The sequence below is a fragment of the Agelaius phoeniceus genome, chromosome Z (genome assembly GCF_051311805.1).
Source record: "Agelaius phoeniceus isolate bAgePho1 chromosome Z, bAgePho1.hap1, whole genome shotgun sequence".
NCBI classification, from domain to species: Eukaryota; Metazoa; Chordata; class Aves; order Passeriformes; family Icteridae; genus Agelaius; species Agelaius phoeniceus.
In genome coordinates this window covers 6236038-6259024 of record NC_135303.1, presented here as the reverse complement: position 1 = coordinate 6259024, position 22987 = coordinate 6236038, and the positions used below count along the sequence as shown (strand labels likewise).

Sequence of the window (22987 nt, the reverse complement as noted above, 5' to 3'; positions counted from 1 at the left end):
CACATGAGGAGAGGCACTGAGTGGAGCTGGCAGCTGGCGCGTCCCGCATGGCGCCGGCGGGAGCCGTGTGATCAGTGTGAGGGGCATGGCGAGCAATTGCCCAGGGTGAAGCCTGCATGGGATCAACCTTTCAACGCTGCAGAGGTCTATAAAACTTTTCAATTGATAGAATTTGAGAACAAATGAACTTACGAACACTAATTCTCTCTAATGAGTCAGAGAAAAGGAAAAGGGGAAGACATGCGAGGAGAACAACATGGCGACACTAAGGTTGGTGCAGAAGAGGGAGGGGGAGGAGGAGGTGCTCTGGGCCTCAGAGCTGAAATTCTCCTGCAAGCTGTGGTGAGGACTATAACACAACAATCTATTTCCTTGTAATTCATTAAGTGTGTGGGAGAATACAGAAATCACCTGCAGCCTGTGAGAAAAAGGTGCTCATCCTGGAATGTGTGGATGCTGAGAAGCTGTGATCAAATGACAGACTTGAAAGAGAGAGAGACGCCTTGCTTCCAGAGATAGAAGAAAAATACCTTTGCTTTTATACTAGAACAGCTTATCCTTAAAACAAAACCCCATGAACCAAATGGCCCATGAAAAAACAGTTGTGGGAAGATTTCTTTGCCCTTGGGAGTGACTCATGTTGCAGCAAATTTGGGCAGGGCTGCTACTCGTGAAAATTAGAATCACACTGAAAAAATTCACAGAGAACTGTCTCCTGTGGAAGAGACTCCATGGCATAGCAAAAAACCACCTCTCCCTAAGCAGACTGAAGAAAGACTTTTAGAAGTGACAAACTGACTAAAAGCCCCATGTTTTGTCTCCCTCTGTTGTTGGTCAGAAGGAAAGAAGGGCTATGGAAGGGTTTTAAATCTCATGATTCTTTTTAAATTTCATTAATAGAATTTTCTTTATATATTTTAAAGTTTTGAGCCTGTTTTGCCTTTAAAGTCTTTTACTTCTAATCCTTATCTCAGCCGATGAGCTTTTTAATTGTTCTTTCCCCCTCCTCTGCTCAACTGTGGCAGAGGGGAATAAGTAAAGGATTTTTTGTAGGTGCATTGGCTTTTAATGCACTGTAGGTGCATTGGCTTTTAGCCAATGTCAAACCCACGACACTATCAGATTTTACTTTACTTACTATCACTGTAAGAACATTCACATGTTTCAAAGCAAATAAACTATTCACTACTAACAGTACTAAGAAAAAGTTACAATTATTTGAGGTCCACATTTACTGAATTCTGTCCTACACTTTTTCCAAGAAAAAAAATGCAAGACAGAGGGTGACAAGAAAAAAGCCCAGTCTGACAAATTTCTACAACTTAGAGAAAGCAAAGTTTAAAAGGCAAGGAAATGCAAAGAACTGCAATGGTTGTGGTTGCAAGGAAAGGCTATTGCAAAAACATTAATGGTTTAAAACAGAAAGAAAGGAAAAAGCCTTTTAAAAAATTAAAAATAGTAATGAAAGAAAAAAAATCAAAAACCAAATACCCATCCACCTGCCACCAACACTCCCCCAAACCAAAAAAGTCCAAACAACCAAGCAACCAAACACAAACAAAAATAAAAATAACCAAGCAAATGGGGACCACTAGGAAAAAAAAAAACTACTAAAAATTACAAAAATTTTAATCCCTGTCTTAGCTTTCACCATCCCCTTCCTCTTCTGAAAAATGTCTCTGAACATTTCTGTTTGTCCTAGTTTTAATGCTACATTATGGAATGCTACATTTACAATTCAGTGTTTTGTGCATTTACAATTAAGTGTTGTTGCGTTTGCCTACAGAAGCTGTGCAGCATGAAGGGAGATGCTGGCTGGGAACCCACATCCTGTAATTGCTTGAAAAGCACACTTGCCAGCAGGAGCAGGAATAGGAGCAGGAGCTCTACCAGCTGCTTGGGGTGAAATGTGAGGCTGAAGAAGATCTGTTTAGTAAAAGTAAGTTTTAATAAGCAAGGAAATGCACAGAATGGAAATAGTTATGGTTACAAGGAAAGGTGATTACAAAATGTCAATGGTTTAAAACAGAAAGACAGGGAAAAGCCTTTGGTTAAAAAGAAAGCAAGCAAGCAATTAAAAGAAGTAAAAAAAGAAAAAAATCAAAAATCAAACACCCACCCACACACCTCAACCACTCCCCAAAACCAAAAAATTCTAATCAACCAAGCATCCAAACCCAAACTGAAACCAAAAAACCCCACAAGGAAATAGGAGCCAATAATAGAAAACATTAGAGTAATAATTTTAATCCATGTGTTAGCTTCCACCATCCCCTTTCTCTTCTGAAAAAAGTCTCAGAACATTTCTCTTAGCACTAGTTTTACTACTCCCTTGCATTTATATTTAAGTATTGTTTGCCCAGAGAAGCTGTGCAGCATGAAGGGAGATGCTGTCTGGGAACCCACATTCAAGTGACTTTAATTGCTTGAAAAGCACAAAGCACACTTACCCACAGGAACAGGAGCAGCAGCAGGAACAGCAACAGGAGGAGGAGGTGGAGGAGGAGGAGCAGAAGCAGGAGCAGGAGCAGGAGGTGGAGGTGGAGGTGGTGGAGGTGGAGGAGGTGGTGGAGGAGGTGGAGGAGGAGGAGCAGGAGCAGGAGTAGGAGGTGGAGGTGGAGGTGGTGGAGGTGGAGGTGGAGGAGGAGGAGCAGGAGCAGAAGCAGGAGCAGGAGCAGGAGTAGGAGGTGGAGGTGGTGGAGGCGGTGGAGGTGGAGGAGGAGGAGGAGGAGGAGCAGGAGCAGGAGGTGGAGGTGGTGGTGGTGGAGGAGGTGGAGGAGGAGGAGCAGAAGTGGGAGCAGGAGGTGGAGGTGGTGGAGGTGGTGGAGGTGGTGGAGGTGGTGGAGGAGGAGGAGGAGCAGAAGCAGAAGCAGGAGCAGGAGGTGGAGGTGGTGGAGGTGGAGGAGGAGGAGCAGAAGCAGGACCAGGAGGTGGAGTAGGAGGTGGAGGTGGTGGTGGTGGAGGAGGTGGAGGAGGAGGAGCAGAAGTGGGAGCAGGAGGTGGAGGTGGTGGAGGTGGTGGAGGTGGTGGAGGAGGAGGAGGAGCAGAAGCAGAAGCAGGAGCAGGAGGTGGAGGTGGTGGAGGTGGAGGAGGTGGAGGAGGTGGAGGAGGAGGAGGAGCAGCAGCAGCAGCAGCAGGAGGAGGAGGAGGTGGTGGAGGTGGTGGAGGAGGTGGTGAACCACCTGCTTCAGATTCAATGTGGCGGTGTGAAGATTCTGTTTGGAGAAAGTAAATTGTAAAAAGCAAGGAAATGCACAATATTGGAATGGTTGTGTTTGCAAGGAAAGGCTGTTACAAAATGTTAATGGCTTCTAACAGCAAGAAAAGGAAAAAAGGAAAAGCCTTTGTTAAAAAGAAAGGAAGGAAGGAGAGGAGGAAAGAAAGGCAGAAAGAAGGAAAGGCAGCAAGAAAGGTAGCAAGGAAGGAAGGAAGGAAGGAAGGAAGGAAGCAAGGAGAGGAGGAAAACAAACATAGTAATATTAAAAAAAAAATCAGAAACCAAACACCAGTCACCCCACTGCCAACACTCCCCAAAACCAACCGAGCAACCAAACCCAAATAAAAATCAAAAAAAATCCAAGCAAATGAGGTCCAGTAGAAAAAACATTACAGTAGTAATTTTAATTCCTGTGTTATCTTCCACCATCCCCCTTCTCTTCTGAGAAGTCACAGAATGTTTTCGTTAGCACTACTTTTATTGCTCCATTATGTTTACACTTTAAATTATTGTATTTTCCTACAGAAGCCGTTCAACATGAAGGGAGATGATGGCTAGGAACCCACATCCAAGTGACTGTAATTGCTTGAAAAGCACACTTACCATCAGGAGGTGGAGCAGGAGGACTACTGGCTGCTTGGAATGAAACAACAGATTGAAAAATATCTGATTACACAAAGTAAATTTACTTCAGCACAGGTAAATTGAGAAAATAAGGAAATTATTTTAATAAGGAAATTCAGCACAGAACTAAAATGGTTACGGTAGAAAGGAAAGATGATTCAAAAAATGCTAATGCTTTATAACATAATGAAAGGAAAAAGTCTTTGGTTACAAAAAAATAGGTAAAGAAGTAATAAAAGAAAAAATCGAAAATCAAACACTCACTCACCCACCACCACTCCCCAAAACCAAAAAATCCAACAAGCCAAGCAACCAAACCCAAACTAGAATCAAATATATCCAAGCAAATAGGGACAAATAGAAAAAAACATTACAGTAGTAATTTTAATCCCCATGTTAGCTTTTACCACCCCTTTTCTCTTCTGAAAAGTCTCAGAACATTTCTCTTAGCACTAGTTTTAATGCTCCCATTAGTATCGTTTGCTTAGAAAAGCTGTGCAGCATGAAGGGAGATGCTGTCTGGGAACCCACATTCAAGTACTTTAATTGCTTGAAAAGCTCAAAGCACACTTACCCACAGGAACAAGAACAGCAACAGGAGGAGGAGGAGGAGGAGGAGGAGGAGGAGGAGGTGGTGACCCCTCTGCTTCAGAGTCAATGTGGGAGTGTGAAGATTCTGTTTGGAGAAAGTAAATTGTAATAAGCAATGAAATGCACAATACTGGAATGGTTGTGTTTGAAAGGAAAGGCTGTTACAAAATGTTAATGGCTTCTAACAAAAAGACAGGGAAAAGTCTATGAAGGAAAGGAAAGGAAATTTCAAGGAAATTTCAAAGAAAGGAAAGGAAATTGCAAGGAAAGGAAATTTCAAGAAAATTTCAAGAAAAGGAAAATTCCAGGACAGGAAATTTCAAGGAAAGGAAAGGAAAGGAAAGGGTAACGGAATTTCACGGAAAGGGAATTTCAAGGAAAGAAAATTTCAAGGAAATTTCAAGGGAAGGGAAGGGAAGGGAAGGGAAGGGAAGGGAAGGGAAGGGAAGGGAAGGGAAGGGAAGGGAAGGGAAGGGAAGGGAAGGGAAGGGAAGGGAAGGGAAGGGAAGGGAAGGGAAGGGAAGGGAAGGGAAGGGAAGGGAAGGGAAGGGAAGGGAAGGGAAGGGAAGGGAAGGAAAGGAAAGGAAAGGAAAGGAAAGGAAAGGAAAGGAAAGGAAAGGAAAGGAAAGGAAAGGAAAGGAAAGGAAAGGAAAGGAAAATTTCAAGGAAGGGAAAGGGAATTTCAAGGAAAAGAAATTTCAAGGAAAGGAAATTTCAAGGAAATTTTAGGGAAAGGAAATGTCAAGAAAAATTCAAAGAAAGGAAATTTCCAGGACAGGAATTTCAAGGAAAGGTAATTTCAAGGAAATTTCAAGGAAATTTTAGGGAAAGGAAATTTGAGGAAACAAAATGTCAAGGAAGTTTCAAGGAAGCTTCAAGGAAGTTTCAAGGCAAGGAAAGGAAATTGCAAGGAAAGGAAATTTCAAGGAAATTTCAAGGAAAGGAAAAGAAATTTCAAGGAAAGGAAAGGATATTTCAAGAAAGTTTCAAGGCAAGGAAATTTCAAGGAAAGGAAAGGAAATTTCAAGGAAATTTCAAGGCAGGGAAATTTCAAGGTAAGGAAAGGAAATTGCAAGGAAATTTCAAAGAAAAGAAAGGAAAGGAAATTTCAAGGCAAGGCAAGGAAATTGCAAGGAAATTTCAAGGCAAGGCAACGAAATTTCAAGGAAATGAAAGGAAATTTCAAGGAAAGGACAGAAAATTTCAGGGAAAGGGAAAGATATTTCAAGGAAGTTTCAAGGAAAGGAAATTTCAAGGCAAGGAAAGGAAATTTCAAGGCAAGGAAAGGAAAAGGAAGGGAAGCAAAGTTCCAGGAAAGAAAAGTTCCAGGAAAGGAGGAAGGATAGTAATATTAAAACCAAAACAACTCAAAAACCAAACACGTACCCACCCACCACCACCAGTCCCCAAAACCAAAACAAATCCAACCAACCAAGCAACATTCGAACTGCAAGAAAAAAACCCCAAATCAAATAATGACCAATAGAAAAAAAATACAGTACTAATTTTAAGTCCTGTGTTAACTTTCATCACCTTCTTTCTCTTCTGAAAAATGTCTCTGAACATTTCTGTTCAATAATTTTATTGCTTCAATATGTTTACAATTAATTGTTGTTGTATTTGCCTACAGAAGCTGTGCAGCATGAAGGGAGATGCTGGCTGGGAACCCACATCCAAGTGACTGTAATTGCTTGCAAAGCACACTTACCATCAGTAGCAGGAGTAAGAGGCACCAAAGCTGCTTTGGATTCAAAGTGAGCCTGTGAAGATTGTCTTCCTGCACTTAATGCTTCAATTCTGGCAGCTGCCAGTGAGTAGAGATCCCTAAGACGTCTAAGCACGTTCTTTAAATAAAAGTAAAAGGAATCATTAGTGCCAGGCAAGCTACACTTAAATGCCAAATAGCACACATCCACATTTGTTACAAAAGACAGATTTTTTTTTTTTAGCAGAGAAATCAAATACAGTTTGTAAGCCAGGCAGATTCTTAGTCCCAGGACTTAAACATCAAAAAGGTCTAACACTGGATTTTGTATTTCTTCTAGAATGTTGAATACTAATGTAATTGAGGAGCAGGGAATGAGTCCACACCCTAGTTAGAAGATGCTGGGATGTTTTCAAGCATGCAGTACAGCGCTGAGCTCTTGATACAAATTTTTCATTTTATTTCAATACAAGACTCACTGCAGGTTCAATTTTTGTTCACAAAAAATTACCACATAGTTTCAAGCTAATGTTCACATTTCCAGGATGAGTCAATTTGCTAATCCTTCCACTCCACAGCAAAACAATTAACTTGCAGTAACAAAAGAAACATTGTAAAGCTACAGACCTCTGAAAACAAATAATCTGATTGCACTAGAACTGGAAAAACGTAACTGTTTCCATGTATGTAGTGGAAGAATGTCCCAATTTTGTTATATTGGTTTAGATTGATGATAAAGTCAGCAGGACAAGAGAGCACAGATGATTTGGCAGTACTGGTCACTTTATATCTACCCCAAGTAGTCTCAACTAACTGTTGAAATTATTGGTCTTCTTTACAATGGTTAATCACATTTTTTCGTTATGATTTTCCCCTTCAGACAGTATTACATTGGTCTTTTGAATGTAAACCTGTGATACAGACAAAAATCAGCTTAGTATCACAAACAGGGATTTGCAAAGATTATTGCAGTTTTCCTTTCATTGGTTTCACATTGATGATTTTCAGAATAGATGTTAACCCAGCTAAAATCAGTCGGGTTTTTCATTGTGGTGTCTAGGAAACAGCAGTGGCAAATTAACCCATATCACATCTTTTCTCATCAGAAAAAGTCTCCAAAATGTCTTGGTTCTGTGGTTCTAGTCCTAAAAGAGGATTCTTGAAGATTATAAGGCCTTTAATTGAAATATGCTCATCACAGACTAACTAAGGCAGTTCTAGAGGATGTTCCTGCAAACAACTACACTGCTTTCAATGACAAGTGTCCCTTAAATGATTCCTAAATTCTTACCTCACTCAAGATTACAGGATTGCCCTTAATACAGTTTGGCATGGAGTAAAACTAAAATCCATTAGGTGACCTCTGTCTATAAAAAGGCAAATTTTATCATAAAACCTCAATAATGTGCTTGGAAAGAAATCAAACAGGAACTAGAGATGAGGGCAGATGAGAGAGAGAGGGAAAAGGGGGAAAGAGGAAAAGGTGTGGAGAAAAGGAAGTTCACAGTGACACAGACTGTGAGCCATTGCTGCTGTTTGTATATGTATTGAGTTACCAAGTGCACCTGAGGCTGCCAGGTGAACAAGAACTTCACAGTTCTGCCCCACCAGCAAGCTCCCCAGCACATACTGTACTATGTTATTTATACCACAAGCACTGTGTGCAAATATGAAATGCAACTTTTCTGTTTATGATTCTCTTCTGGAGAGAAAGAGGGAACAGGCTGCAGGTGCTTCTGCAATCATTGTGAGGTCAAAAAAGAATGGGAGTTGAGATGGGACTTAAAAAAAAAAAAAAAAAAAAAAAAAAAAAAGCAGCATCCACTACCAAATTAGAAAAGCAGGATTTTAAAGATGGTGATTGCCACAATGGCTCCTGTGGAAAGATGCCACCCATGGGACCTTTTGTGCAGCTCTAAAATGGATCATCACTGTACTGGGGAAAAATTTGAAATTCTGCCTTTTGACAGAAAAGTTCATCTGTGCTAATTAAGCTTCATGGGAATCTGAAGGCATTCCATATTCCATATTTCCATATTTTAGAGTGGAAACACGATAATGCGCACATAATTTATATCTTTATCACATTGAAATGTATCTATGCATGCAAGAGGGCAACAGTGAGAAATTTCCAGTTTAGAATCTGCCTTTCTTGAATGTTTGATTTTGTGACCCTGATCCTGCAATTATATACTGCATTAGAACAGAAAATCTACAATCAATTGAAGGAATTACTGCAGAAGCTTACACACTGTATACAATAATTACCTTGCCTAAGTTCCTTGCACTTTACTTGATTACCTGCCCTCTCTCTAATTCAGACAGAGAAGTACAATGAAAGAAATATGCACTCACTCTGCCTCTCTGCCTTTTGTTCTCTCATTAGGAACAAAAAATTCTGTCTTAGCACTAATGTATTCTGCACAACTATAAAGACTAAGGGATAGTTTCTGTAGAAGACCAAACTTAAAAACAATAAGGATGCATTGCACTGAATCTGCGTTCAGAGCTGAAAATATGGCACATTATTGGTAAATTTCTCTTTTTTTTCCACTCATTGTTTTGTCCTAAAAAAATTAGTATTTTGAAATGTGCAAGTTTTTAAACCTACATAAGCAAAATAGCTTCTATATTTAAACATTCTAAATAGCAGTCTCTTTTAAATGAGGAATGCTCTAAACACCATAGTTAATTCTAGAACCGTGGGTTGAAAAAGTCTGACCAAGAAGGAGCCCGAAAATCTCATCTTTTTTGTTTGGTTGGTTTTGCTTTTTTGTGGGGATCTTAGTTTTGGTTTTGTTTGTGGGGTTTTTTTAATTAGTCTTGTGTATATTAATGGGAAAAAAGTGACGAGGATAGAGGGATATTAATTTCCAAATATATATACTTCTGTCCATGTTTGTTTTCCCATCCATTATTTAATACTGTAACTGCAAAACTGAAAGTTGACATCATCTCTGAAATACCATGTGCAAGCGTATACATGGAAATTCTTTCAACCGTTGACTGCAATACTTTTGAAGCTTTTTGCTCTCCACATGCTCAGAGCATAATCTGTCTGCCTGTTGCAGCTCAGATGCAAAAAAAGAAAGAAAATTAAAAAAAAAAAAACCCAAACAGGATTGGTTTTAGACTCTAACCTGGAATGATGCAGCCTCTGGCCTGTTTTTCATTGCTTCCTCTGAAAGGGTCTTCAGGCTGGGGAGTGGCGCGGCTGCTGCAGCATCTGATGCCACAGCCTTGTCTCTGACCTAAAGGGAAAATACCCCAGCATCAGTGGTAATTCTCCTTCAGACACACCAGCGGGGATGAACGGTGGCCCCTTGAGCCCATTGAGTGGACTTTCTTTGATCACTGGACCTAACATCCATGAACAAAGTCCGACTGATTGAATTTTCATTGCAAATAAATCTCTCATTCACAGTGCTGGGAGAGAATGCTACCAAAAAAAAGAAAAAAGCACCCTGCCCTGAAAAGAGAAAGGCCAAGGACATGGCACGACGATGTATCTATTACTGTAAAAACACAGCACTTGCTGCATGACATTCCCTTCCAAAGTTTGAAAGAAGCCAGTATGAAGATGGTGGTGGCACAAAGGAAATTTCTTATCAGCACAGTTTGCTGTAGGTGAACCACGCAGTTTAGGTTCTGTCACTTTCCATGAGCATTAAAGGAAAGAGACTTGGAAAAGATATCTGAAAAAAAAATTAACAACAGTTTTGGTGAATACAGAAACTAAAATATAGAAGAGATTCCCATTTTGCTAGGAATTAAAGATGTAGTAAGGGAAATCGACACTCCAAGGTAATGAAAACATTTCTTTTGCTCTGTGCTGCTGTAGATTAAAAGCAGTTATAAAACCATCTACCATGAGAGCTATAGTTGAAAATATTCCTTTCTCCTAAATAATTCATATGTACAGCTTTGTTGGACCTTCAAATAGTCCTATTCCAGGCCACACTTGTACAAGTCAGAGAGAAAACTTGAGATTATTATTAAATTTAAAATGAGCTTTAAAAAAATACCATGGAAGTTTCTGACCACAGATTATGACTTCCTGAATTTTCTTTTCCTATTAATAATTTTCAGAGGTTAAAGTAGCAGACACAAAGCCAAATGTTTTATAGCCACAAAGTATGTGATCTCTCATTATTCAGTAGAGGGTTAGCCACAACAATTGCTAATTTTTTGTATGTTGCATTAGTCTTGGCAACCAGAAATAGTGCTCAGCGAGGGAAGGAAAATGAATTTTGTCATAACTTCTACATTTAGAACAAGTTGTGTGTATACTACAAACTTGCATTTTATTCCACTATAGTTTTTTAAGATGGTAGAAGTTGAGGGCGGAAACTGGAACTCGAAGGAAAGGAAGTTGCTTTGCAACAACTTTTCTCCTCCCCTGAGAATAAACAGTTCTAAGAGTTTGGCATGTTTGGAACACAAATCAGAGGGAGCACTTCAAATTCATACCTCATTCAGGGCGGCCTCCGCAGCTTTTATATGATTAATGATCAACTCTTCTTCTCTATTATAAAAGAAAAAAACAAAACAAAACAACAATGGAGTAACTTTATAGAACTGAAGCTCTTCCAATGTACAAATTAATCTTCAGCTACTTTATGGTTTTGATGTCTTGTAAAATAATTGATAATAAACTGTTAGGATTTTCTCTCTTTTTCATATCTCCAATGCAAACCCTAAAAATAGTTCATATTGGTGCATTTCGTGCATTTCCAAATGAAAGATGCTTCTGTTGAGGATAAGCAATTAAAACTGATGTGATTATATGCCTATCAATGAACAACTATCATGGCTTGGATATAGAGGTCATAAAAAGTCTCTAGCAGGATGGAATTATATTCCTGTATTGGAAAACACTGACAGATTCTGTTTATTTCATCTGCTTTGCTTATATGTTCCAAAGGGAGAAAAAAACCCTATTAGTTGTGAAGAGCTGCTAGAACAATGAAGGGAAAGTTATCTTTGTTGGTTTTCAGTTGCTATATACAGAAAGAAAATGCCATTTTTAAAGTCTCTTCACATGAAAATAATCTTTTCTGGATATATGTGTGGCCACAAAGAAGAATGTCCAAAATAGATTGGGGTGATTACAATGGAAAGGGCAAGCTTTCTAGAACAAATCCTTCTGCAGGTGACAGCTGCTTTGATCAAATCCTACCAAATAACATTTGTCATTTTAATTAGCTTGTTAAACATTTCATGGAGGATTATACAAATTGCATTATTTCCCTCGTGCATAAAGCCCTTACAGCTTCTCAGATGTTGGTCTTCAGAGGTCAAATGAACCCATGTATGACTAAAATTCTTTTAGATCCTAGCCATGGAACAACAATATTCATAATACATGCTTCATACTATGGTTAAGTATTAGAAAACAAAGTCTGCAAAGTTGTTGTTTTATTTTAATCTCACTATATGGTGTAAGAATTGGTTAGTAATTAGTTCCTTCAAGTCATGGGGGCTCCTTTTGACTACCAGTCTTTTCAAGACCAGTGCCTGAGCCTTTCCTGTCACTCCAGGTTGTGGTGTAAGTGGTGTGGGGATTAGGTCTAAATCCAAAACTCCCTGAAATCAGCTGGAAGATCTGTCTTGTACCACAGGAAAGGCAAGATCCAAAATGGGTTTCAGTCCCTTTGGCAGTGAAGACCTGTCCCCTAGCTGATGCTTCTGTATTTACTATAAATAAATTGTATCTGCCTATAACAAGATGGCGTGGAAACACAGAGAACAAACAATCATTTCTTAAATAAACAGAACTTTAAGGATGTGTCAAAGAATTGTTGTCAGATCAGTTAGATAGCACAGGTATTTTGTTTGCCAGTTCTTTCAGCACCCAGAATTTGGAGCACTATTAGGGGATAACTGCATAAAATGTATGACCTAGTATTTTGAACTAGCACTTTTGTTTTTAGAAGACTATGTCTGAATTTCAAAAGAAAAGGAGACAGATGTACTTTTCTCTTCTAACCTTACGCTGTCCAGGGCTAAAACCCTGCCCATGGAAGTAGGAATTTCAATTTTTATACATTTTAAGTGACATCCCCGCACCCCAGGGCTCACATTGCTCCCTGTTGGATGGCACGTTCTGCCTCCTGGAGAGTCTCCTGCAGCCGCTGCTGGTCCTGCTCTGTGTCTTGCAGGAGTCTATTCTGGTGATCCAGAACTTGGTCTCTTCTCCTCAGCTCTTCTCTTGCATTAGAGAGGCTCTGCCAGCAGAGAGCAGAGTTGCTATTTAGCCCAAATAAACTTCACTTTATGCCACTGGCTACTGACCAACATGGAAGACAAATTGATTGTGAAGTAGATTTGGACCACTGCATCCTAAGGTTTTATGAATTTCCTAGCAAAAGCATTAATGACTCAGAACCCCAGCCCCCAGTTTTTAGTATAATTTCTACGTATAAATAAGTTTTAGAAAACAAAATGATTGTAGGTAAAAAGCCCAAATCAAACCCCCACTGAAGACTTTTGTCTTAATTGTTAAAAATAAAACATCCATAGCTTAAGAAAAAAAAATGGAGTCTTTGAAGTGTTTTCTCAGTAGACTAAAATTCTCAGCAGACTGAGTAGTGCGTGTATTTACTCCCGTTATTTTATTTATACAAGGACTGCACTATTTGGCTTATTTAGCAGAAGGTAAAACTCTGGTGACTGTTCCAGAAGAATAACATTACCATCAGAGGTACATTGGAGACTTGACTTCTATCTTTGTTGGTACATGAGCGCAATTCCAGTCTATTACTCAGCTCCTGAATCCGTTGCTGCTGTTCTTGTAAAAGCAATTGTGCCTCATGCTCACGCTGCAAAGCATTATCTAACTCCTCGTGTATATTGTCTTGGTTGATTCTCTGGAAAGAGAAAGAAGTTGTGCCTGATTCTGTAATTATATTCAGTGCTTTCCCTACCACTAAGTGAGTTCCACTTGCAAACCTACCAAATTCCAAAACAAATGCATGCTTGGATTAGTATTGAGGTTTTTTAACATGAAGACAGATCACTGAACAGTAAAATGGCAGACCAGTTAATTGCTGTGTTTTTTATAAAGAACATTCATGGAAAGTCTTGTCATTCATTATTCTTGTCAAAGTAGCACCCTAGGATGCAAAACTTCAATATTTAGAAGGAAAAATAGACAGATCAATGTTCAAAAACTTAGTGGATAGCTTATTAATCCTTGTAAACACCTTTGTGGACTGTTCTTCTCCTCCAAAAACTGTTCCAGATAGAAGAAATAATTCTTCAAGGAAAGTCATCATCTACATTTCAACTACAATCTAAAATGTGACAAGTTTCATCTAACTGTCCCAAAACACTAAGGGAATAAAACCTGTTAGGAACAAAAGTGAAGATGATTAGAGATTTTTGAGTTAAAAAAAAATCCATTTCACTAGCTAGGAACAGGAAGGACAATGGGTGAGACATCATCTAGCAGATATTCTTTGCTTAGAAGTGTTTGGATTGGGACACCCTGACAGGTTCTACCAACTAGGCTTCAGGTTAGGGAACCCACAGTGTCTCGGTAAGTCAATCAGCAACAGCAAAAGACTCAGGGGAATTTTGGGCATTTGTGCTACTGAGAATGTTGGAGAAGGCTTTTTCTCCCCCTGCCATAAAGTTACTTCTTCAGGGAAACAGACCCAGTAAAATTTGTATTGTTTTTATCATAACAACATCCATTATTATGTTATTTGTCAACATCCATTCAGAGTTTAAACTGCTGCATTTATATTTCATGAACTTCTCATGAACAGTCTTATTGAATATGTTCATTCCAGCTGACTTTACTCTGTGGAAGTGAAATCTTCTTTTAGGATACATAAATCACATCAACATTTCCAACAAATGGGAGAACCTGCATTGCTGAAGACCAAACTCTAATTTATACAGAATACCCCCTTCTACAAATCAAAAGGAAACTCCAGTGGAAAAAGGGTATTTCTAAATACATCTGTCTTCTAGTTTAGTGACATTTACTGGACAAGTTTTCTGGAAAATTCTATTGAAAGGAAATCAATTTTATGCTTGTTTTCCAAAATAAAACAAATCAAAAAATTTGTAGATAGGAGAATCTCTTTTAAGCAAGGGAGCCTCCAAGTCAAATGTACTTACACGCTGAAGTTCATTTAATTGCTCTTGCAGTCTGCGGGCTTTTTCAGCATCTTTTTGCATCTCATTGAAAGCCCATCTGCATTCTGCAAGCTGCAGGTGCAGTGAGCGGGACTCTACCTCTGCTGCATGAAGCCTTCGTGAAAATTCAAATATTTCTTGCTGCAAAGTTGCTATGTTTCTCTGTCAGCAAACAAAAACAAGTTGATGGGCTATAAAATCTGCTATTTTAGCAATAAAATGAATAATATTTAAGACCCAAGAAAGTAAAGACAAAACATAATTTTTCCCTCCATCTTTAAAAGACATACACAAAAGTCTGAACCTTTCACCTACCAAGGGTTAGTGCAAATTCTGTTTACAAGGAAGTACTATTTTCACCTAAGGTTTACTATGAAGATTATTAGAGAAAGAGTTTATCCTTTCATTTTGGTTAAAGGGAAGAAGGTTATCTTTACTGAAAGAAAGGATGGTAAACATGAGAAAGTAGAAAACAATAATAAAAAGCAACCTTAACATTTACATCAAGCCAAAAGCAAATTTCTTATTATAAGCTAATACAGATCTGATAGAACTTGAAAAAAAATCTTTTACTTGGATACACTAAACCTCCTCCAAAAATTCTTTCAAGAAAAGAAAAGACCTATTCACACCCTAATGTGTGACAAATCTACTTCTGAGTGTCCACATAGTAGCACTTGACTGTCATGGACTCATCACCAGCCTGAAACCAAAGAAATGCTGCTATCAAGGGAACTTCACCGTTGCTGTAAACCTTCTGTTTCCAGGGAGGAGGACTGTCAATCTGCTTACTGTGCTGGGCAGTCTGTCATGGAATCCAGCTTCCAGGGCCTGGGCATTTACTCTCTGGAGCCCACGAGCCAGCCTCTCTATCAGCGAGTCCCTCTCCAGGTAGGCTCTGCACCCACGAGCGTTCCCTTGAACTGTCTCCATCAGAACGCTCAGGTTGTCCATCAGTTTTGCAAAGCAGTTCCTGGCTGTGCCAATCAGCGAGTTACTAGAAAGCCAGAGCTCTGAATCTTGAAGAAAAAACAACAAAAAGGAAACATCGAGCGGGTTATTAGTTCCCATTCCTTGTAATATCACGTTCTTTTTCACTTCTACAGGATGGAACCTGTAAATATTCTGAAACACAGAATGCTGAATCTGAACCACTGTTCCAACTTTGCTTTTAAAGGATATGAATTCAATTTCTTGAAAACAGCATGATCAAAGAAGAAAGTGCCTGAAACTGAATCTAAAGACATTTGATTCAATGGCAACTTTGATACCAATTTAGTGTTTAGGCTTCTGGAAAATGCATCATCTTGTCTTTCTCCTGCTATTTCCCTTTATTCACATAAATTATCCCTCTTCTAATATCCTTTCTTCTGTGACAAAAATGTGGGGACTCTAAAACTAGAGGTTAATAAAGAACCAGGGATGGCAGAAATGCAGATGAACCAAGGGAACCTGTATCAGTTCTCACTGTAAATAAACTCCAGAAACACTCTCCAGCCTTCTGCTTCCATGACTCTATATACTGAAAGCATAAAATATCCTATCAGCTGCTTAAGAAAATTAATCTGTTCCAACAGTACAGAAATGTGATCATTCAGAGGATGTAGAAAAGAGTTATTATTTTACCCTGTAATCAAATTACTCTTTCAGGGAAACAGCTCCACTACAATTTGTATTGACTAGCTCAGGACATAACCTCTAGTCAAAGGCGTCTATCATAAGTATCAGAAATATCTCTTCAGAGCTATGATCCAGAAGAGTTTAGATAAAATCATAAAAATGGAAATGATATGACCACCCTGACTTATTTATTTTTAAAATATATTTCTGCTACAACGATATATGGTTAAAATTACCTTGGTTGCTGAGAACACCCTCCAGTTCTGAGATGGAACTGATTATTGCGGTATAGAGGTTAGAGCTAGACAACCAGTTCACTGCTTCAATACAGTCAACTCCTTCCTCTCCAAAACCTGTGAAACGGAATTGCAGCTAGCAGGTTAAGTAAATCCTAAAATATGGCACACTGCTGCCTCTGGCTCTTTCAGAAATTAACCAAAAATTAGCATTAAACAAGAAATTAGTCAGGACAATTTAGACTGTTTTAAGCATGCTTCCAGAATGATGGAAAAAAAAAAAAGTAGATGAATCTTCTAATTTGGAAAACATTTTTAATACCATTTATCATTGTAGAGAGAAATACAAACTGGTCTGGCAACAGAAAGGGGCAATCTAGACATAATCCCTAAAGAAAATTTTGAAATCCTATGCTAATATTTTATCTGAATCAGAAAGCAATTTTTGTGGATTTTTAGGAAATAAAAATTAAAAATTATTTTTAAAAAAAGAGGAAATACCTTTTCCAAAAAAAAAAAAAAAGGGAACATTGCAAGATATTTACCACAGAGAAGATGCTGTAGCACCTAATTCTGAAATCCATAAAACAAATATCAAAAATATGAGATAGTGTTGAGTTCATGTGCATAATTGCAATTTTACCTGCAGTGCTTAACATAAGACTAGGCATTTCCTCTTAGAGTGAAATAAATTCGTCAAGCAATATAAAAATCATAAATCCGTAAATAACATTTGTCAAAATGTCATTAAATATGTCTTTTTGCCCTAGCAATAAAAATAATATTCGTCTTTGTTATTCCCTAAGCATGTAATTTGATTTAACTCTTTAAGAACATTTCACTTACGTGTCACAGGATGCCTGCCTCTGGATTCTCCCAGACAAACTTGAATTCCAGAGCTTCCTCTGCATCCATCTGTCCAGATGAAAAATGTACAAGAATATCGGGCCAGAGCCCTCAGCCTGTTAGCAGCCAGAACTGCGATCACAGCTCTTCGGAACACATAAACCAGGTTCTTGGCTCTTCTCTGCCTCAGCCTGCCTTCGTCCTGGTTTCTTTCCACCACAGCAGGGAGAGCATAAAGGAGGCTGACGATCTTGTGGTTCAGGAGTTGGTGCTGGTTCACCTGTTCCTGGAGAATGTCTCTTTGGCAAGACGTGGCGCACAGTCGGCCGTAGAGAGAGCACAGGGCCCCTGACAGCAGCGCACAGGCTGCCAGCAGGGATGAGCGTGCCTTGAAAGCATCTAATAATGAATTTTTCAATGAATTGTTTTCCTGGGCCAGTTTGTCAGAGAGTTGTTCAAGGCCATAGAGTTTTTGCCTCATTTTCTGCGCCGTTTCTTTATATTCCTGCGACAGAAACAAACCAAACAATAATGGAAGAAACAATAACTACATGGTTTTTACCTAGACAAGAATGAAAAGAAAATTTACCTTTGCCATTCAAATGATGCATTAAAGGAGCAAAAGTTGTTAGTAATAATCATGATGAAAGTGTCTCTTCTAGTAAGGAATTACAGAATTAGATGTATGAAACAAAAAAAGTGGTAGGAGGGAAATTTACACGATCATCAACTGCAAATGAACTCCTGATTTCTGAAAACAATCCACCAACACCGTGACAGCTCACAGAAGGTCCAACACCACCTGTCTGCCCACAAGACAGTTTTATGAATTGACTTAACAATAGTAATAACATCCTCCAATTTCAGAGAGAACACTGCTGTACTAAGCAGAAAACCAGTGTAAGTGAGAGGAAAAACATAAGGAAGTCTGGAACATGAAAGTAGACAGATTAAATTTTTCAGCATGCAAAGACTTCCAGCCCTGAAATCTGCATCAAATACAGCATTATTCTGTGAAGTAAGTTGCAGTAACTCACAAATAACAAGGGACATCTATTTCCTTTATTCACAACGCTTTTAATTGAAACAGGTGCGAAGGAGTGTGATGATAAAGACAGTAAATGGTGGTTGTGGAAGAACAGGGAACATTCTGGATTGCAAATAACTCATCTAACAAGGAGTGACAGTTTCACACTTTTAGGCCACTCCTCACTGTAGTATCAGAAAAACAGAGTTGCTTAACACTGTTGAAATCTACCACTGCTCTTCGGGTCAGTACATATGTAACTAAATTTATCCCCAGGTGATACCACATTATTGTTATTCTATACAATCCCTGCAAATGATGATGCTGAAAAGTAGCTGCTGCCCTCAGTAATTCTCAAAACAAGCAAATTTGATCTTACAGCTTTAACATTCTCAGAAAAAGAATACTGCCATCTGTAGATGAAATCAGGCTTCTCAGCTGGGCCTGAAGACTAAATTCTCTTCAACAAATGCTTGATCAAAGTAATTTATTTCTTATTTTAAGTGATGTTAATATTAGCACAGGGATGGGTTGGCTTGTTGTTTGGTTTTGGATTTTTTCAGACTTTAAACGTCTACTAAAATTCCCAAATGACCTTTAACTGCTAAGAGGCTTCAACTATTGAAATAATCCATTCAATTTTTAAAGAAAAAACAAGTAGAAGTTCACAGCACCATACCTGTGATCTTGCATGAAATTCTGCAAGGACGTTTGAGTACTGCTGTTCAAGATATTGCTTTTCTTTCTGCCACCAGTGTTCCTGTGCTTTTAACTGTTCAGACATTTTCTCCAAAGCCTCCTCCTGGTTCTGCTGAAGGTCGTTCATAGTGTCAGTCTTGTGCTTGCAAATATATTCTAGGTGAGATATCTGTGTGACAAGCATTTAAGAAGAAATTATTATTTACCTTTTCACTTTAAGTTAAGCACAGACTATTCCAGCATCAAATCTAAACTGCAGTTTTTTCAATATTTTTATTAAAACTAAGTAAAACCCTTTCACAGCAGATGAATTACTTGGGTTCTCAAAACAAAACTGAAAAATATTTTGAAACAAAGTATTTTATTTAGTTTTGGTTTTGCTATCCTTCTACCAGCTTGCAGAGATATTTGTCACCCTCTTTGCAGGAAACCTGAGCCAGACACTTGATACGGTTTTTTTTTAATGATTGTATTAAATTTTAGTAAATTAGTAATCCAAGTATATCCTTTAGAAGTTTGTGATGAATGCAAACAATAATTAAAACACAGCCTTTATTTTTTTTGTTTGTTTGTGGTTTTTGGTTTTTTTCTTTTGTTGAAAAGCCAAGACATTCCAGATTATTACTAAGTTTTACAACAATTTCAGGGAATTCTAGCACAGAGAATTTTTTCCTTACAAGTAGCTCATAAGTTTAGGATGTATTTTCAACAAACATGAAGGGATTCACTCTTGTGGTTTAACAATGCACCTCATGCAAGCTAAATGGAGGAATGAACCAAGCCAACAATGATCCTCAAATGCACACACCTGAACTTTCTGCTCCTAGAAAATATCAAGATACTTCCAGATAGACCACACTGAACTGTGTGGGAAAAAAAAAAAATCAGCACAGTCTAAAATCCCAGAAAAGCTGCTAAGTACATGAGAAAAGCCCTAGAAGACCTCATAATCAGTCTCAATAACAATGCTTACTTAAAAAGCAAGCAACAATAAGACACAAGCCCTACAAACGCTGCCAGCAGTGTTCACCTTCCCTTCCCTTTCCTCATCTACTTCAAAAGAGAAATAAACCAGAACACAAAGTGATACCCTAAAGAGCTCTTTAGGCATAGCTTAGTCTCTGAAGCCAGCTGAGTTATTTTAAAAGGGGTTTTTCCTTCATAAAACCAGAAGGCTTTCTGGGGAGAAAGGCCATGTAAGCTCACTTGCTTTAAAACCACTCAGAAAAGTACAGCTCCTCCTTCCTACAGATCCTGACATGTTTTATAATAGGTATTTCTGTTGTGTTTCTGAATAAAAATGTCATAATCCAAAGTTACAATTCAACAAAAAAAACCCACACTGGCATTCTTTCAAGTAGTACAGCTGAATCATAAAGACATAATTAAAGGGTGATATTCCTGGAGAAAGTGTATTTGGCCTCTGGATTATAGTAAAAGAAAGACTTGATTTATGACTGTAAATGACTAGGTTCAGTGAATTTCTTCATCAGTAAGATGAATTTATTATCTTTTAATTAGGTTCCTGTGGCTACTATCAGATTGTCCTTTCAGAATATCCTGCACAGAAGGTGGAGCTGAGAGACTTGATGCACACTCCAGTCACATCTAAATGCCCCGGCAACAAAGTGAGCAGTGGACAAGCCAGAATTAATGGTGCTCATTTGTTAGTGTCCAAATCCTTTTGGGGGGATGAATATCAGTCCTTTTTAACGAGACTGCAGTGTGAGCAAATGTCACTGAGCTCAGCAGAGGCAGCTGATGCCTGGGGACACTCACCCTCTGGTTAGCCTTGCTGAAGTTCGAGACCAGGGCTTCAACATTCTCATGCAAGAGGGCACAAAGCTCTGCCCAAGGTAACTCTTCCAGGGGGACGTTTGTCGGTCTGGAAAGCACCTGGGCATTTGCCAGGGTCTGGTATGTGTTCAGGAGGATGGACATCTCCCTCTGGAACACAAAGAAAAAAATTAATTGCTGTAGCTGGGCAATGTTCAAATCAAAAGAGATGCATCCTATGTGTGGTAGCAGAGCTGCCTGCAGCTGAAAATGAGCCCTCAAGGCTCCTTCTCACAGCTTCACAAAATTCCTCAGTTCATTTCTAATAATTGCAGCCATAATATTGCCTGATATTACAGCAGAGTAAGAAAACAGATTTCACAAAATTTATCTAATTAGACACAGTATGTAAATAAAGTATGTGAGTAAATCCCAGTCCTGTGGGGGCCACAACCATGACCTGGCACAGATAAAAATTTCCATGCTCTAGTGGATGCAATTCATTCACCCATGTTAATACCTTGAGGTGCCTCCAAATTGTGCCCCAACACTTGCACAGCACACAGAAAACTGTCCAGTTGGCCTGGCAGCACAACACACTCTAAATTCCTTTAAAAATTTGTTTTGCATGGAATATATATGATTAAACAGCTGGCCAAAATGGGCTGACAGCTCCATCAGTCAAACTCCACAAGCTGTGCCCCATTTATTTACAGTGATTTTAATCAGTGGTATATTAACTTGATTCAGATTATAAATAAATTTTAACAACAACAGCATGCAGTAGAAATTCAATTCTTCATACTTTTAGTACATACAAGTGCCTTAGAAACTTTTTTAAGTTAAGATAATAGAAAGCTGTTTCTCAGATGCTGTATTAGTACAGTCAGAGATCAAGATAAGATTATCAGACTAGAGTGGAAAAACGTATTCAGGAAGCATAAAAATGGTATAAAATATGAAAAAATACTGTACAGGTCAGGAAAGCAGAAGGGAAAATGAGGGGACGAGAACACACTGACATTTTTACCCAATTTAACTATGGGTATAGCAAAGACCAACAGCAATATATTAAATGTTATCTATACTTAGTTTCTGCTACAGTCTTCTGCTTTTTCATTTTGTGCAGCAAAATCAGAGCTATCTCAGTGGAGTAAACAGGATCACACACAGGCACTTCTGCTTCCCAAACAAATACAAACAGCTTTGGGAAAAATGCAAAGCCATCCAAGGCCATAAATACCTGATCTCATAAGGCAACCACTAATACAACTCTTCCAAAAATGAATATTTTTATCACCCGCTCAGGACAGTCTTGTGGTTTGAACGCCTTTGAGTAAAATAATTAAAACAACCAGCTCTATGAATATGACAGTGAGCTAATTATTATTATTTTTTAACCTTTCAATACCATAACATTAATTTTGAGTCTAGCATTAAATACTGTTTCCATTACCAGAAATCTTGATCATGAATGGAATCTTGTCCATAGTTCTTGTCATGTCATATATTTTACTAAGGAATACAAATAAAAAGGAAAACTCCTACCACAGCAACAGCTAGCAAGCACTTCAGGTTTGGAAGCAAGCACTTCAGTAGAATATTTTCAGCTTGCAATTGTGTTTTGTAGTTAGAAATAGCAATCATTAATGCCTGTAGTTAGGGCAGACAGTTGCTTTTCTCTGTATGCATTCCTTTTGTGCCTGAAATGACTTTTTCAGGCTAACTAGGCCAGCAGATGTCTTTTAATACATTAATGCTTGCATGGAAGAAGCTGTTATTCTCCCAGAAAGAAAAAAAGAAGATCCTGATTTTATTTGTCTCCAGTTTATGAATGACAGATCTGCCTGGGCAGTGGACAGCACTAAGACAAGGTGTGGAATAACTCCATCAGCTGAACAAAAGACACCCACAGATCTGAAGACTCTCTGATGCAGGTCTCTGCTCCTCTCCACAGGGAACAGACCTCATGTACCCTCCATGCTCAGAGCTCTGACAGAGAAAGAGGAGAAGTTTCCAAGCCACCAGCAAAAAAAATTGAATATTGCTAAGAGTAGAAAGAGAGCAAATGTAACCACACAATGAAAGGAGAGATTTTCTAAACATGCTGACAACTTTCCTTTGTCCCTGCTGCTGTGCAAAGAGATGGCAAAATTGTCATTCAAGGTGTAGCTGGGTAAAGACAGTAGAAAAGCCCAAAGTGGTCATATAAGAGGACAAAGTTCAGAAAATAATCCAGCAAAATACATCCAATGTGCCAAATCCACAGCAAAACAAGTAAAAAACAAAACAACAACAAAAAATCCCCTCTGCTTTTCCACCTGAAAGCTTGAAATAATTTTCAAGCAATTTTTACAGTCAAATACTTGCACTAAAACTAAAAGGGTGTATGAAATAAAAAAAAAAACCCAAAACATTTCTACAATGATAGCTCAGGAAACTTGACAAAAAAGTTAGGTAGAAAGAACATTCTTCACATGAAATGATCATCAATATCT

At 38.5% G+C, this 22987-nt stretch overlaps 1 long non-coding RNA gene across 1 annotated transcript; it reads right to left on the bottom strand.

The window, feature by feature from the left end:
- Nucleotides 1-17423: 17423 nt before the first annotated feature.
- Nucleotides 17424-20599, bottom strand: LOC129133210 (uncharacterized). The gene is made up of 3 exons (XR_013179939.1): nucleotides 20493-20599; nucleotides 18694-18882; nucleotides 17424-17492 (listed from the first exon to the last, which is right to left on the bottom strand). It is a non-coding gene; the product is annotated as an uncharacterized LOC129133210 (long non-coding RNA).
- Nucleotides 20600-22987: the final 2388 nt, after the last annotated feature.